The sequence below is a fragment of the Peromyscus californicus genome, unplaced genomic scaffold (assembly GCF_007827085.1).
Source record: "Peromyscus californicus insignis strain IS unplaced genomic scaffold, ASM782708v3 Scaffold_3__1_contigs__length_106647218, whole genome shotgun sequence".
In the NCBI taxonomy this organism is placed as follows: Eukaryota; Metazoa; Chordata; class Mammalia; order Rodentia; family Cricetidae; genus Peromyscus; species Peromyscus californicus.
In genome coordinates, this window is record NW_026294551.1 from 73,619,955 (window position 1) to 73,633,883 (window position 13,929).

The 13,929-nt window shown below is 38.5% G+C and overlaps 1 protein-coding gene across 2 annotated transcripts in view; it reads left to right on the forward strand.

Annotated features, from left to right (window-relative positions):
• Cnot6 (CCR4-NOT transcription complex subunit 6) overlaps nucleotides 1–13,929 on the forward strand; it is a 45,650-nt gene that overhangs the window by 14,020 nt on the left and 17,701 nt on the right. The window lies entirely within an intron of this gene.

Below are 13,929 nucleotides of genomic sequence, written 5' to 3' on the forward strand. Positions count from 1 at the left end.
GAGATTAAAAATATGGTAGAAAATTAGGTTTTCTAATACTAATATAAAAAAGCAACAGTTGTATTTGAATCACTTTGAATCTCATTGACTGCCTGTTACTTACTTCTACTTGTGCATGCTCTTCTTACTTCCTAAGATGTTGTAACTCTTAAGGATAGGGACTGGATTTTAGGGTTTTATTAATATGAAATCACTTTGTTGTCTTGGTCTGTAATAGATAAGCTTGTATGTGGAAACAGTCTTGTTAAAGTCCTAATGCTGAAACTGTGTTTTCATAGAGATGATTTAGCGTAAGTTTCTTTCTCTTTTTCTTTTTTCCTTTTTTCTTTGTGGAGACAGGGTTTCTCTGTGTGGCCCTGGCTGTCCTGGAACTTGTTTTGTAGGTCAGGCTGGCCTCAAACTCACAATGATCCCATCTGCCTGCCTCTGCCTCTCAAGTGCTGTGATTAAAGGCCTGTGACACCACCGCCCAACTGGCATAAATTTCTTAAAGACAGTGTGTTTAAAAGTTCTATAGGAAACTGGAGAGATGGCTCCGTGGTTCAGAGTACCGGCTGCTTTTCCAGAGGACCAAAGTTTGGTTGCCAGCACTCATATCAGGCTACATCCCCAGTCTGTCTGATAGTTTTTAATTATGTTTATTTAAGCATTGTAGAGTAGCTCTTCCCTCCTCTTTGTCTAGTATCTTTTTTTTTTTTTTTTTACAGTTTCCTCCTGCAAATTTGTTTTCCTTGAAGTTTATGTGCTGACAATCAAGCACTTTGTTTTCCCAGCCTCTGTTTTTCAGATTGCAAACTCAAAATACAGCTGAGTATGTTCTTCATTTTGGGTTTTTTCTACAGATGGACGCCTGAGTCCAGAGTGTAGATGAGACCTGAGGTTTAATTTTGGACAGGATATAAGGTGGTTTCTCATAGGTGGCATCATGCAGATGGTACAGTGCTTTTTCTTTCTTCCTTCCTTTCCTTCCTTTCCTTCCTTTTTTTCTTCCTTCCTTCCTCCTCCTCCTTCTTTCTCTCTCCCTCCCTCCCTCCCTCCCTCTCTCTCTCCCCCTTGCCCCCTCTCTCCCCCCTCTCCCCCCCCCCCTCATTTTTCCAGACAGGGTTTCTCTCTGTGGCTTTGAAGCCTGTCTTGGAACTCTTTGTAGACCAGGCTGGCCTCCCCAGTGCTGGAATTAAAGGCGTGCGCCACCACTGCCCGGCTACAGTGCCTTTTCTTTAGGAGCAATGTAAGACCTGAAAGCTTTCCTATTGCTGTTTATTGGCCAAAGCCATTAATTCTTTGAGAATTGCAGTATGGATTCTTCTCTATAATTTTTTTCATTAGCTGATATACATTTCTAAAAAGAGACATTTTTCTATTTACTTTTTATTGCCTGATTGCCCTAGTTAGGGTTTTTATTGCTGTGAAGAAATACCATGACCACAGCAGCTCTTATAAAGGAAAACATTTAATTGGGGCTGGCTTACCGTTCAGAGGTTTAGTCTACACTCAGGTAGACATGGTGTTGGAGAGGTAGCTAAGAGTTCTTTATCCAGATTGGCAGGCAGCAGGAAGAGAAGGAGCCACTGGGCCTGGCTTGGGCATTTGAAACCCTAAAGCTGACCCCCAGTGACATACTTCCTCCAACAAGGCCACACCTCCTAAATGCCCCTCCCTAAACATTCAAGTATGAGTCTTTGGGGGTCATTCTCATTCAAACCACCACACTGATACACATATTGTATAGGAAAGAAAAACTGTGTGTCTTTATGTAAGTATATATGCCAAAGGTTGATACCAGGTGTCTGCCTCAGTTGTTCTCCACCTTATTTTTTTGAGGCTTGGAAAAACTTTCCCAGCAAAACTGAGTGAAATCTCAAGTTCCTGTATCCCTGCTTGCAACAGGCTTCTCCCATTGTTAATATCTTATATCATGGCCGGGCTGTGGTGGCGCACGCCTTTAATCCCAGCACTCGGGAGGCAGAGCCAGGCGGATCTCTGTGAGTTCGAGGCCAGCCTGGTCTCCAAAGCGAGTTCCAGGAAAGGTGCAAAGCTACACAGAGAAACCCTGTCTCGAAAAACCAAAAAAAAAAAAAAAAAAAAAAAAAATCTTATATCAGAATATCTCAGGTTCTTCCATGTTTTAGTATTTTTGCATATTGCTACTCCAAACATCTGCCTGTAGGTTTTGCTAAGGACCAAGGAAGCATGGTTGTTGCTCATATGCTAAGAGTATACTTTTATGAGAGACTGCTCAAATGTTTTCTGAAGTGCTGTGCACTGTGTTTCCACTAGAGTGAACAAGAATTCCTATTTTACAGCCTCTTTAGGATTTAGTGTCCTCAGGGCTTTGAGTATTGCCATTGTGATGGTATATGGTGGTTATCTCCTTTTAAATTCGCAGTTTCTTGAAGACATACAATGTTGAGTTTCTTTTCATATGCTTGTCATTGATATGTTTTCTTTGATAAAGTATCTGTTCAGATCTTTTGACCATTTTTAATAGGTTTTTTCTTTGTTTAGCTTTTAATAGATCTCTATATATTATAAATACCAGCTCTGTTGTGGTTTAAATGTGAAATGTCCTCCTTTAGGTTCCTGTGTTTAAATACTTTGACTTTAGTTAGGGAGTTTTGCTGGAGAAGTGGGTCATTGGGGAAGGGCCTTGAGGCTATCTATATCTAGCTTAGTTCTATTAGTTCTATTTTCTGTTCATTCTGTTTTTCTGGAAGTTGATGCTATACTGGCTTCTTACTTTTGCCACCATGCCTTTTCTGTCTGCTACCATGTTTTTCCTACTGTATTGGAATGAGCCCCTAGAATAGTGGCTCTCAAGCTGTGGGTCATGACCCCTTTGACAAATCTGTGTTCAAAAATATTTACAATTCATAACAGTAGCAAAATTAAGTTAAAAATGAAGTAGCAACAAAAGTAGTTTTATGATTGGGGGGTCACCACAACATGAGGAGCTGTATTAGAGTCGCACCACTGGGAAGATTGAGAACCACTGGGCTGGAACAATAAGCCAGAACAAACCCATTCTTCCCTTAAATTGCTTTGTCAGCAACAAGAACTAATACAAGTCTTTATTCAGATGTCTCTCTCAATCTTGTGTTTTCACTTTGGAGATTAAGTTCAGGGCCTCATGCATGTTAAGTGTGTTCTACAGAACTACATTGCCCAGATGTGCCCCCCCTTTAATATATTTTATATTATTTTTATGTGCATTTGTGTTCTTGCCATGGGTGTCAGGGTCCCTTGAAACTGGAGTTACAGACAGGTGTGAGCTGCCATGTGGGTGCTGGGAATTGAACTTGTGTCCTCTGGAAAAAGAGTCAGCACTCTTAACCCCTGAGCCATCTCTCCAGCCCCAGATGTGCCCTTTTATAAATAGTTTCTTCCAGTTTATGGCTTGTCTTCTCATTCTCTTGATAGTTGAGGGCAGACATTTTTTAAATTTAAATGGATTTTGTTTGGCATTACATTGAATCTGTATATTAAGTTGGGAAGAACAGACATTTTTGGCAATATTGAGTCTTCCTAGCCATGAACATGGGTTGTCTTTTCATCTACTCATTCTTACTTGATTTCTTTCTATGAAATTTCATACTTTTCCTCATTTTATCTTTTTTTTTAAGTGCACATGTAAATTGTAGTGTTTATACATTGAATTCTATTTATTCATTGTTGACATATCAAACAGACTGGCTTTAAGTCTTCCTTCATGATTTTTAAATTTTACTCATGTGTTCTAGTTCTAAGTCTCACTGTATGTTGATACTGTTTCATTAAATGTCAGATAATACCTTGTTTTTGTCCACCTAGGTTTTCCAGTGTTCTTCATTTTTTATAAATGTTAATTTGTTTCTTTTGTCCTTCTGATTGAAATACTTATAATGAAAGTCTAGTAATGGGTTTCTTTTCTTTCAGACTGGGTCATTATGTTTTACTATTTTGAAAGCTATTTTGGCTGGAGGAAGAATTCTTAGTTAATGGATTGTGTATTCTTCAGTAGGATGCTCCTTTGCCTCTTCTTGCTTAGATTGTTTTTCTTAAATCTACAGTCATTCCTGTCATGGCTTCTGTTATGTAAGAGTTTTTGTCACTGGTTTTTTTTGGGGGGAGGGGGGGTTCCTGTCCTGGATCTTGCTCTGTAGACCAGGCTGGCCTCGAACTCACAAAGATCTGCCTGCCTCTGCCTCCTGAGTGCTGGGATTAAAGGCATGCGCCACCACTGCCTGGCTTGTCATTGGTTTTAAGCACCATGATTATGATGTGTCTTTGGTGTGGTGTCCCTCCAACCCCCCATATTTTCTTTGGTGAGTAGATTTTGTCAAGATTCTTGGATCTGTGGGTTTACAATTTATACCACTGTTTTGTCAGATAATTTTGTTCTGCTTTTCTTCCCTGTCCTTTTGGAGTGTGTGGTTACTTGTTTTAGCTTACTTAAAGTTGTCATATATTAGTTAGGCCTAATTTACTTTCTTTAAGTTAGCTTTCTTTTTCTTTTTTTTATTTTGAACTAGTTTTCATGGCTGTGCCCCTAATTTCACTTTTTTTTTTTTTTTTTTTTTTTAGTATCATCTAATATTTTCATCACTAGAGGTTGTGGGAATTTGTTTCCCATGTGTTTATGTAACATTCCCCCCCCCTCTTTTTAAAGCATATATCAACTATAAGAACTTTTATTATCTTTGGCACTGTTTCTGTCATCCATTTTCATTTTAGGTTGGTTTAAAGTCATTTTGTTTCTTCCTGTTTGCATACTTCATAATTTTTGTTTGGATATAGAAAGTACAGAGGTTGCTGTTTTGAGTTCTAGATAATTTTATATTCTTAGAAGTACTTTTGAGCTTTGTTCTGAGGTAGAGTTAAATATCTTAGAAACAGTTTGATTTCCTTGAAGCTTGCTTTTAAATAGTACTTTACTAAGTACTCTCTGGTTAAAAGGTTTTCCATTCTGGCTGGTGGAAAATCAAATTGTTCTGATCTTTGAGATTCCAAGGATTGATTTCTCTGCTCTTGTTGGTTTCTCTCTGCCCTCCTCTTCGTGTCAGGGTTATTCCACATATATATAAAACTAATGGAGGACTTTCTTCACATCTCCGCACAGCTCTCTGTTTAGCACTCCATCCTGTGAATGTCACTGCCTTGACCTCTCCAGGTTCCAGCTTCATCTCAACTTAAATAGACCATCAGGCTCTGCTGAATTCTGTCCTGTTACACATTTTCAGGACACCAGGCAGAAGGCTGGAACAGTTATATGGGCTGACTTTATTTCCCAACTGTCACTGCTGCCCTGTGTTGCCTAGCACCCACCATCTGAAAATGCCCCTTCCTCTCTTCCTTCTGAGTCTCTTGGAGGTTTTGTTCTATTTCTCTTTTTCTTGTGGTTTTCAGTCCTTTGATAGTTGCTGGAAACGGAAATTTCATGGCCGCCTTTTCCTTAGGAGTAAATCCACTCGTTTATTTTTCAGCTAATTGTGGAGCAGGTGGTTGACCTTAATCTAATCAGGGATTGGTCGACTTGAGCCAGATTTCTCTGGTTGTGAGCTCTATGCCTGTTGTTGGATCATCCCTCTTCCATTTATAGCTCCCAGCTGGAATCTTCCCCAGGGTTTCAGAGTTCCTCTGCTTGAATATAGAAGACAGCTTGGATTCTGTTGGCCTCAGCATCTGCTCTCAGCTTACTTCTTAGCTGCTGTTTGTGATTCTGGAACTGATACTGAAGAGGATCCCCTTCATACCTTCCTGTGCTTCCCAGTTCTCCAGGGTTTCTGGCCTCCCTTGTTGCTTTTGTTGTTCTCCAGTGCAGCAGTGGGCCAGCAGCAATGTTGCTGAGCAAACAGGTGCTTTACAATTATTTTCATTTATTTTTAAATTTGTGTAACACCTTTTGTGATCACTCCCTATACCTAACTCCTCCCAGGTCTTCTCCTACCTCCCTACCTGCCCAACTTCATGTTCTCTTTCTTTCTCTTAAAAAATAAACAAAAAGACATGGAGTTCAGTTTGTGTTGGCCAGTTACTCCCGAATGTGAGGCTTGTCCTGGAGTGTGGTTGATATGCCAAGTGTTACTCCATTAGAGAAGACTGACTTTCCCTTACCTGGCAGCAATCAAATGCCAGTAGCTTCTTGCCTAGGGGTAGGACTTTTTGCCCACTACCAACAAATTCTTGTTATATGAATCTAAAATTACATGTATATAAAAGAATTCTGCCTGAAGATACCAAGATACTCTCTTTTCTTCCCATTTTAGTGGGGGAGTGTTTTGATTACCTGCTTTTGAGGTACAACTGTAGTGTTCAACAGCTGTATTTGTTCCAGGCCTTTTTGAGATACCAGTGTAGGGTCTTCTATTTATTGATTATTATATACACGAACTATTGGTTAATATGCATTTTATATGTTAACAGGAATGTCCTTTGTCATGCTATGAACTTTTTTTCTCTAAATCTTTGTAAATCTGTGGGTTAGTTAAATTGCTTTTATTTCTTGATAGGTTCACTATGCCTAGTCCCTTAGGGTTCGTTTGTTTGCAGCAAACCTTACTGAACTGCTGTGAATGTGTGCATTTGGTAACTTCTCTTTGTCTGCTTCTCATATATCTGAATGACTGACTTGATGATAATCACAGAAGTACTAAACTGGGAAACAGTAAGGATCATCTGTAATTCTTGTTTCTTCTAGAATGTCAGATGTTTAGATTTTTTTTCCAGAATCTTTATAAATACATAGTTTAGTTATTTGGATTTCTTGGTAGGTTCATTAATTATATATAGTCTCTTAGCTTTCTAATCACCACCATATGATTTCAGGGAACAGTAATTCTTCCTGTCTCCTGATATTTAGCCATAAAGTATTCTGGGAACTTTAGAGTGAAATCACTTATTAGAATGTGGCTCTTAACCGACTTAAAATAGGCTGAGATTTAAGTACCGTTTCTACTTAACTACATTCTTGGATCAAGGTCCTTACAATTTTACCAAAGTGTAATTGATATGCAAAAACGAGCATGCATGGGGGCTGGAGAAATGGCTCGGTGACATTTGCCCTTGTAGAGGACCCCAAGTAAAGTACAGTTCCTAGCACCCACATCAGGTGGTTCAGAAAGAACTGCAACTGCAGCTGCATGGGATTGGATACCCTTTTCTGGCCTTGGCCAGCATCTGCATGTCTACACAGAAACCCACTCACATATACATAATTAAAAATAAGTTTTTTTAGATCAGCATTTATATATATTGTAATAATGTGATACATTCTGACCTGTAGGTACGCCTTTTAGTGCACCCATCATTCCTGAGAATCTCTGATCCTTCCTTTGTTTCCATGCCATTTTCTACATATGTTTCCTCATTTCTTTTCATTTTATTATTTTTCGAGGCAGGGTTTCTTTGTGTAGCCTTGGCTGTCTTGGAACTCACTCTGTTGACCAGGCTGGCCTTGAACTCACAGAGATCCACTTGCCTCTGCCTCCCAAGTTCTGGGATTAAAGTGAAGCTTCTTCCCTCATTTCTATACTAGATTTGTGTTTTATAGATTTCTATAAATGACACCAATATGGCTTTTGTTGTTTAATTTTTTTGGTAGTCAGGTTTTTGTGTAGCCTTGGCTGTTCTTGAACTTGCTATGTAGCCAAGGATGACTTTAAATTAAATTTTTTAGCTTTCTGTCCCTGTGTCCTTCATTTTGGGACCAGCCACATACATGTACTATATACCTGGTATATATATGTTAGCCTTGGGAATCAAACCCAGGACTACATGCAGCCAGGTAAGCACTCTGCCAACTGAGGTACATCCTCACCTTCAATGTGTACTTTTTGTTTTGACTTGCCCTTTCTCTACTTACTCATACTTATTTTGAGGTTCATTTGTATTGATTTTCATTTGGTTTATTTATTTTTTAATGGAGTAGTATTCTATTGCATGGTATAGCAACATTGTTATTAGTTAACCTGTTGAATATATAGGGGCTATTTATGGTATTTGACCATTACAAATAAGACCACTCATAGCTTTTATTTCTCTGGTGTAAATATCTGTGGTCAAATGGTGTATTTTTTAAACTTTTGAAACTCTTGAGACTGTTTAGAAATAGTTTCCTTTCCTTCCTTGCCCTCCTCTGTTCCCCTCCCCTCCCCCTCTTCCTCCATGTCTGATGGGCACCCTTAGCACAGTGGCATATAGTGAGTGTTTTAGATTTAGCTATCCTTCTGAGTGTGTAGTGCTATTTTAGTGTGGCTTTAATTCATGTTTTTTAAATTATTGCTTATATTGAGCATATTTCAGTATGACTATTTGCCATCTGTTTGTCCTTTTTGCTAGAGTGTCTGTTTAAATCTTGTACTTCTTTTCAAAATTGTATTTTTAAGTTCTTTATTGTCTTAGTCCTTTTTAAATATACCACAGGCTAGGTAATTTATAAACAGTTCAAAGTTGTTTTATAGCTTCAGAGTCTAGAGCAGTGGTTCTCAACCTTCCTAATGCTATGACCCTTTAATACAGTTCCTCATGTTGTGGTGACCTCCAACTATAAAATTATTTTTGTTGCTGCTTCATAACTATAATTTTGCTACTGTTGTGAATCATACTGTAATACCTAGTTTTTCCAGTGGTCTCAGATGACCCTTGTGAAAGGGTCCTTTGACCACCAAGGGCATCGAGACTCACAGGTTGAGAACTACTTTATTAGAGGCTGAGAAGACTGAGATCAAAGGGCTGCATCTGGTGAGGGCCTTTGCTATGCACAGCATAGGTGAAAGCATGGCATGGCAAGAGTGTGTGAGAGAGATTGAGAAGAGACCAAACTTTCATAAATTTGTTCCCAGTATGACATCAGTCTGTTCATGAGGGCACAGTGCTGATGACCTGAACATACATCATGTCCTACTGGTGTGATATATCAAAAATGTAGCTTTTTTTCCACTTAGTATGTGGAAATATTCAAGGCTGTGTGAGTAGGTGCTCACTTTTAGCATTCCAGTGCCTACTTGGAGCACTTATGTCATCCAGTGCCTACTTGGACAGCTAAATGGTTTCCTGGTTTGGAAATGCTTGTTAAAGCCACTGTAAACTGTAGATGTAACCAATGGTCTTATAAAATAAGAAACACAGAGCCAATTCAGAGAAGAAAGCCAAGAGGTCAGAGCTAAGAGCCTCACCCTTCCTGATTCAGGGATCCTCTCCAGCCAAGAGAGCTCTCCGAAAAGGACCTACTTCCTGTGTGTCTGTCTTTAAAGTCTTCCTGTTCTGCCTTCTCATTGGTTGTAAACCCAAACATGTGACTGCCTCGTCACTGCCTGAATGTACCGCCCTCCAGGTCCTTAAAGGCGTGCGCCACCGCCGCCACGCACTTGCTATGACTCTAATAGCTCTGACCCCCAGACAACTTTATTTATTAACATACAATTAAAATCACATTTCAGTATAAGTAAAATACCACCACAGTAAACTTCTGAGATTTCATTTCATGACCCATTTCTTTCCTTTTTTTCTACATGGCTGGAGATTGAACCCAGAGGCTTGTGGACTTTACCCTCAACAGAATGTGATTCTCCCCCTAACTCCCAAGACAAGGTCTCACTGTAGCCTGTGCTGGTCTCAGACTCATTTGTTTCTGGTTAGTGGGGTGTGTGTGTGTGTGTGTGTGTGTGTGTGTGTGTGTGTGTGTGTGTGTGTGTGTGTAGTGCAATGTGTATTTTTTTACTTTACAAAAGCACTAGCTGTTGGTTCATTGGTTTAATCTGTTCTCTTACTCTTTCAGGTTTGGATTAAATTTCTTCTTTTCTAGTTTATTAATACAGAAGCCAAATCCATCCCTTCATTGATTTGAAACTATATTTCTTTTCTTTCAATACAGAGTAGTTTTCAGTTAGTTTTTTAATTGCTTCTGACCAGTGAGGTAGTTTTTAGCATTTTCTAGGTATCCTTACCAATTTCTAAGTTTAATCCCAACATGATTTGGACAGAAAACATTATTTTAATCTCTTTGAGTTTATGGAATCTTGTCTAGTAAACATTCTATCTACACTTGACGTAAGTCGTTAAGTTGGTAGAGTTGTTGGCATGTTCATATCCTTTTTGTCTTGTTAATTGAGAGAAGGGTTCTGAAATCTTGATTGGATTTCTCTTTCTCCTTACATGCAGTTTTGACAGCTTTTCCCAAAGTGCTTTCACAACTTTATTGGAAGTCCCATAAATGTCTAGGAGTTTGTACTCCTGGTTGAGCTGACTTTCTTTATTGTGATAGGATTTGCTCCTTCGGCTCTTGCCTACTCCAGCTCTCTTCTCACTGGTGTTAGCATTCCTGTACTCTCATCCCTAGTTAGTTACAGTTGAAATGCATTTCTTGACTGTGGCGTATACGGTGGTCTTTTTAAAAATGCAAACTGGTCATTAGTTCATGTTATTGGGGGCTATTTAGACTTTTTTTTTTTTTTTTTTGGTTTTTCGAGACAGGGTTTCTCTGTGTAGCTTTGCGCTTTTCCTGGAACTCACTTGGTAGCCCAGGCTGGCCTGGAACTCACAGAGATCCGCCTGGCTCTGCCTCCCGAGTGCTGGGATTAAAGGCGTGCGCCACCACCGCCCGGCCTATTTAGACATTTTAATGTGACTGGTTAGATCTCAAGCCCACCATCTTACTAGTTTTTAATTACCCCATTCTGTTTTATATTTTGTTTTCCTCTTTTTGAAATAAATGGGTATGTGAATGTTTGACTTATTTTAGTGTACATTGTCATATGCCACTTTCTATGTTGTGTTAGAACCTCACACTGCACTTTCTCATCTTTGTGCTTATGTCATAGGTTATATGTGTCTGCCCTGAATCTTGTAGTTTCTGTTATTTTTGCTTTAAAATAGTTCATATTAGTTCGTTTTGAGGTAGTCAGACTGGCCTTGAACTTATTACAGCTGAGGATGATATTAAATGCTTAACCTCTGTCTTCACCTCTCAAATGACAGTATTGTAGACATGTGCCATCACACCTGACGTTAGTCTTGTTTTATAGAGAAATTTAAAATAATTTTAAAAGTTTGTATGTTGTATTTATCCATCTATTTACTACAGATATGAGCATTCCTAATCTGAAGGACCTGAGATCTAAAACTTAGTATCCATGTTTTAAAATTTCAGATTTTGGAACATTTTAGATTATCAGATTAGGAATTTCACTGGTAATGTCTGTGTGCCAATAATTCCACATCTGAAAATCTCAGAAGTAGAGGTGTATAGCTTGTATTTCTGATAAATTTCCATCTGGTAATACTGTTTTTATACTGCCTAAAGAGTTTTCTACCTTATAGAGCTACTGTCAGTAAATTCTTTCAGCTTCCCTCTACCAAAAAGGAAAATTGCCTTCACTTGAAAAACTGTATTTATACTGCATTGACAGGATCCTTCCCCCTAGTACATTAAAAACTGTGCTCCAGTCATTTTCTGTAAGTAGACATTTACTGACACTTAATCTTTTTCTTTATGAAACGTAATTTTTCCCTATACGGCTACCTTTTATATTTTTGTCTTAATTATTTTAAGCCATTTGATTACTGTGTGCCTTCATACAGTTTTCTTTTTCTGAATTTTGTTGTTGTTGAAAATAATAATTTATCTGGTTAGAGAAATCTTAATAATTAGCTTTCATTTATTATCAGTGATATATGTTCACTCTCCATAGTGATGGGCTTCCATGAAGACATTTTCGTTCATATTCTCCCTCTGTCTCCCTTTCCTTCTTCCCAACTTCCCCTTCTGCTAGTCTCTGTTGGAATTTACTGAGCTTTTTGTGTCTGTGGGTGTATTAGTTACATGTCTCATTGCTATGCCAAAAATACCTGGAAAAGGCAACCTAAAGGAAGGGAGGGTTTATTTTGGCTCTCAGATTCGGGAAATGCAGTCTGTCATGATTGGGAGCATCTAGTGTCAGGAGCAGAAGACAGGCAAGAAGCAGAGAGCTGTGAGTGCTGGTGCTCAGGCCTGTTTCTTTTCCAGTCTGAGACCTCAAGCATAGAATGGTACCATCCACTTCCCATCTCAGCTAACCTAATCAAGATAATCCTTGAGAGACATATCTAGAGATTTGTTTCCATGGTGATTCTAAATTCCATCAGATTGACTATCAAGATTAACCATCACACTGGGTTAATAGTTTTTTTGCATAAGTAACATTTTTCTGCCTCCCTTTCTCTTTTTCTTATAACAGCTTGAAATACAATTCTTGCATGATATATATAATTTATCAACCTAAAGTGAACTTTTAGTGAATTTTATGTAGTTATAGATTTGTGCAATGTTTATCTCAGTTTGAGAACTCTATATTTACTAGCATTCATTTTTCCGTTTCCCCTCAGCATCCCTTCTAATAAGTATTACTCTTCCCTCTTGGTGTGTTTTTTACTATTCTGGACATTTCATATGGGCATTCATATGATATGTGATCTCTTATCACCAGTTCTTTCACTTAAAGAGTATTTTTAAGGTTAGTCCTTATTCTAGCACATACTTGTTTTGCATATAATATTGTGTGGGAATGAGCATACCATATTTTATTTATCCATTTATCTAAGCATAGACATCTAGATTGTTTCCAGTTTTAAGTCTTAAAACATTCTTCTGTAATCTTTTTTTTTTGTTTGTTTTGTTTTGTTTTTCGAGACAGGGTTTTTCTGTGTAGTTTTGTGCCTTTCTTGGAACTCACAGAGATCCTCCTGCCTCTGCCTCCTGAGTGCTGGGATTAAAGGCGTGCGCCACCACTGCCCAGCTCCTGTAATCATTTATATGTGGACATATGAGTATATACCTAAGAATTAACTGGTGCTCATGTATTAACTCCATATTGAACTTTTTAAGGAACTGTCATGCTAATATAAGTGTCTGGGCCATTTTACATTTCCACTAGCAGCACAAAAGATTTTTTGTTTGTTTTGTGTTTCTAGGCAGGGTTTCTCTGTGTAGCCCTGGCTGTTCTAGAACTTGCTCTAGACCAGGCTGGCCTCAAACTCACAGAGATCTAACTGCCTCTGCCTCCTGAGTGCTGGAATTAAAGGTGTGTGCTACCACCACCCCTGAAGCTCAGAGTATTTTAATTTTAATGAATCGAAATTTGTTTTGCTTGTACTTTTGCAGTATCATTGTCTAATCCATGTCCATGTCAGTTTTGTGTGCTTCCCCACACACTGGGGATTAAATTCAGGGCTTCATTCATATTTGACAGGTACCTTATCACTAAGCTACATTCTCAAATTTTGCATGCTTTTGAGTTTTGTATATGTTGTGAAGTAAGGGTCCAGCTTTTTTTTTTTTTTTTAAATTTACAGAATTTTTTTGTATGACATTGTATCTGTGCCCAAGAAGGCCAGAAAAAGACAACATATTTTCTGAGACTAGAGCTTTTGATGGTTCTGAGCTACCTTGTGGGTGCTAGGAATTTAACCCAGGTCCTCTGGAAGAGCAGCCAGTGCTCTTAACCACTAAGCCATCTCGCCAGCATCCCATCCTCATTCTTTCATATATGACTATCCAGTTATACTTTCCCATTGTTTCTTAATTTTTTTTCCTGTCTCCTGCATATCTATTTGGGGGCTCCAGTTATATATGCATTCCACTGTTAAAAGTTGTGCCAGATATTTCTGAAGTGCTGTGTTTTTTCAGAGAGAGAGAGAGAGAATGAATGTACGTATTTAGGTTTTTCTTGCCCTGCCTTCAAATATAGTAATTTTCTTCACTGTCTAATTTGCTGTTAATTTTACCCCCCCCCCCCCATTCTGAATAATGTCAGTAATCTTATTGCTACCTTTTGTAGTTTTGATTGAGTTTTCGTCATAAATTTTTTACTTTCCTGTTGATATGCTTTGTAGTTTTTTCATTGGTGCCAGAAACTGAAAGCTTTTCTTTTTTGGGTGATACATGTTTGAGTATTCCTCCAACTAACCTTGGGCATTGTT